Here is a 4,260-nt window from a genome sequence, read left to right as displayed (position 1 = left end):
TAACTAATACTTATATTAGTAATAATAGCAGTAATAACTAATATTCATAATACTTACTAATAATAATAATAATAATAATAATAATAATAATAATAATAATAATAATAATAATAATAATAATAATAATAATAATAATAATAATAATAATAATTCTAATAATAATAATTCTAATAGTTAATGATAATAATAATAATAACAATGATGATAAGTGTAATAATAACAATAATAATAATAATCATAATAATAATAATACTTAAATGATAAAATTAATAATAATAAATATATTAATAATATTTATAAGACTAATAATAATAATATTGGTTATAATACATATATTTAAGATAATACTAATAATAATACTAATAATTGTAACAATAATAATAATAACACTAATAACAATAACAATAATAATTTATAATAATAATAATAATAATCATAATAATAAATGTATTAAATAAAACTACTTTTAAATGGTTTTCAAAAAAAAAAAAATGCCCACGACCGGGCTCGAACCCGAGAACTCTCGCTCACGCACTAACACCCATAACCATCCCGCTGATTCTGTTATTCTGATTAATACCCACTTTATTTTATATTATACTAAAACCCGTATTCATCTTCTTCCTTCTTCTCAAACTTAATCGACCAAATCAAATAACACCTATTTCCAGTGATTTAAAGATTTTAATTATGACTTGTAAATGAAACTTAATTGACCTGTATTAGTGGTTTTGATTATACATAACATAAAAGAAAAATAAATTAAAGAATCTGCTGCAAAAACACGCGTATAAACTCAGATTCAAATCTCGAATTTAAAATGTTTTAGCTTATAATTAACATTATATATTTTTAGTTTTAAGATTCAAACATTTAGAGAGGTATTGGATTAATTGAAACAAACAAAAATTAAAAAAATTTTCGTTTCATCAGACCTGTTACACGTTTTCAAACTTCAAATCACTTTTGACGATTTAGAGTGTTTTAGACCATGATCAAAACATGAAAAGGATTATAAATGATTAATAGAAACTATCTGGATCATCAATCGAATTTAAACATTAAAAAGAGCTCGAATTTAGCCATGAACAAATATTTTGACTTTTTGAAAGTCGACTTTGACTCCAAAATTGGAGCTCGATAAGATGAATTGATCCTTGATATTTTGCAGTTAGTTTTAGCAAAGGATTCCTAACAAAACCTCATTAATACATTTTGAAATATATTTCGAATTCTAGCTGTTTAATAAATGGAACATGAACAGAGCATATACCTGATGTTCTTCCCCTTTTCTGATTAAAGTCGATTCTTTGAAAGCTGTAAAGAATTATTGGGATTGATATTTGATAATGTAAGTTTATTGGTAACACTAATCACTGCATTGTATCAATTATAAAGCCAAAAGGATCGACATAAAATTTTCTCAAGGACAGAAATATAAAAAAATATAAAAAAGTGGATTACAAGTGATAACTGATTTTGGACGTTCTTTATAGATTGGAATCTGGCTAGAAACAATTTATAGATAGATACAAACCTATCAAAAGTTGATCACGATTTTAAACTGATTTAGAATCATATGTTTAATATATTTTATATTTAATATATATTAATAATTAATATATTAATAACAATAATACAAATAATAATAATAATTAATAAATATGGTTATATTTGATTTCGAAAAGCTGATATATAAATATAATTAAATTAATAATAATATGATGTAACTTGTTATTAATTATAAAAGTACTAATAAATTATTAATAATAATAATAATAATAATAATAATATCGAATAATACTATTAATTATAATAATAATGATAAGAGTAATAAATAAAAAAATAAGAATTTTTAGTAATCTTAATATTGATAATAATAAAAATGATAATTTGATAATATGATAATTTTATCAATAATATTAATGTAACATCCCAGGTAAAATGTTCCCCGTAGCATGATATTGTACGCTTTGCAGAGATATGGACGTACCCTTGTCTCCCCCGTTGGTTGCTCACGGATTTTTCTTGGCGACCACACACGACGAACACTTTCCCAGGAGGTCACCCATCCTGGTAGTGCCCTTGCCTGAGCACGCTTAACTGTAGAGTTCTAATGGGATCTTGATGTTATGCGAGGCGTATATGAAATAGCTTATATTTTACTAGGAAATACTATTAAATACGATACAATTTTACACAAGATATTTATTTATTTATAGAATGGATATACCTAAACCTTGCTACAACACTTATAGGCAGTGTACCTAATCATACAGTAGTGTAGTTTTTAGTAAGTCCAGTTCGTTCCACAGGGAAATCTTTAAACAAAGCTTAACGCTATATTAGTTTAAATTATAAAAATAAAAATATATATATAAGTAATATTATTATTATAAAAGGGGGTTTTTACCGTTTAATGACCGGTTTGTCGATTTTTAAAACTTTAGTCGCAGTTAAAACCTAATGTAAAAATATATAAAAATAAATTCAACTTAATTTAAAACGTAGATTAAATAATGATAATGAAATTGCGATAAATGAAATTGCGATAAAATAAAATTTCGATAATTAAAAAGTATGATAATTAAAAGTGCAATTAAATACGATGACAATAAATAAAAGTACGATAATTAGAAGTGCAATTAAATATGAAAATAAAGGAATTATGCTTATTTAAACATCCATAATCATGATGTTTGACGTGTTGATTTTAGTTTATTCCCATGGGTTAATTGTCCTTTGTCCTGGATTATTTAATATGTCCGTCTAGTTTTTGTCCATAACAGTCCATCAGTCATAAATATAAAGTGCGAGTGTCCTCGTCAAATTATCCTTATACCCGAAGTCAAATATTCCAACTAATTGGGGACTTAAACTGTAACAAGGTTTTAATACTTTGTTTAATAATTACACCAGGATATCGACTGCGTGTAACCCAAGGTTTTAATACTTTGTTATCAATTATGCCAAGTGTCCTTGTACATAATTTCACCCCTGTTTTAATAATTCCATAGACTATTAATCCATTCCCGTGTCCGGTTAAATGAACGATTATTCGTACATATAAATATCCCGCCCATCGTGTCCAATCGAGTGTATATGGTTATTTATAGGGACGTCCAATTGTAAATCTTTATATTAAAATTAACAAACTATCATTTAGTTAAACAAATATAAAGCCCATTAATAGCCCATAGTCTAATTCCACAAGTGTCGTTCTTTTGTCCAAACCCCAATTATGGTACAAAGCCCAATTACCTAATTTTAATATTTTTAGCCCAACATCATGATTACTTCGGTATTAAATAAGCATAATAATAACTTACCTACGAGACATTAATGTAAAAAGATTGAACATAACTTACAATGATTAAAAATAGCGTAGCGTTACATGGACAGAATTTCGACTTACACCCTTACAACATTCGCTAACATACCCTTATTATTAGAAATTAAAATTAAAATTAAAATTAAAATTAAAATTAAAATATAATATATATATATATATATATTTTTACGTATGATGAAAAGAAAATAAAGTAAATAATCCATCGATTTGCATGGCCTTTTATAGGTGGATTTCTGATTTTGTGGGCTTCGCGAATGCGGCCTTTTTGGGCTTTATAAGCTCCGTGAGTGCGGAGTTATGGAATCCAGCTCACACAAGTTTGGCTCCTAACTTGCCGACGGATTTTATTATATAAATATAATATAAATATATAATTTATATAATTAATTATATATTATATTATATTATATTTATATACATAATTAATTTGTAACTTTCGGTCCGTTGCGTCGTACGTTGAAAGTTGGTTCATGTCTCGGTTCCAGATTTTCGAACGTCCTTTCGTATAATTTAATATCTTGTACTTTGCGTTTTGCGTCTTGTACTCTTGTAATTTTGAGACGTTTCTCATCAATAATTTGAACCTCTTTGCTTGTACTTTGTACTTTTTAGCTTTTTGGTCGTTTGCGTCTTCAATTCGTCGAATCTGTCTTTTGTCTTCACCTTTTAATATTTAAACAAATATTCCTTGTAAATAGGACAACTGCAACTAAAAGCTTGTCTTTCTTGAGGGATAATGCGATGAAATATATGTTCATTTTTAGCATTATCAAATATTCCCACACTTGAGCGTTGCTTGTCCTCAAGCAATATAATCTTGAAATATACTAGAATCACTTCTTTATTCTTCACACTTTGTACATCAGTGATTTCATTACGGCGGTATGAACAATGGTAGTAACGTTATG

Source organism: Rutidosis leptorrhynchoides, chromosome 3 (assembly GCF_046630445.1).
Source record: "Rutidosis leptorrhynchoides isolate AG116_Rl617_1_P2 chromosome 3, CSIRO_AGI_Rlap_v1, whole genome shotgun sequence".
In the NCBI taxonomy this organism is placed as follows: Eukaryota; Viridiplantae; Streptophyta; class Magnoliopsida; order Asterales; family Asteraceae; genus Rutidosis; species Rutidosis leptorrhynchoides.
This window is presented reverse-complemented; position numbering follows the sequence as displayed.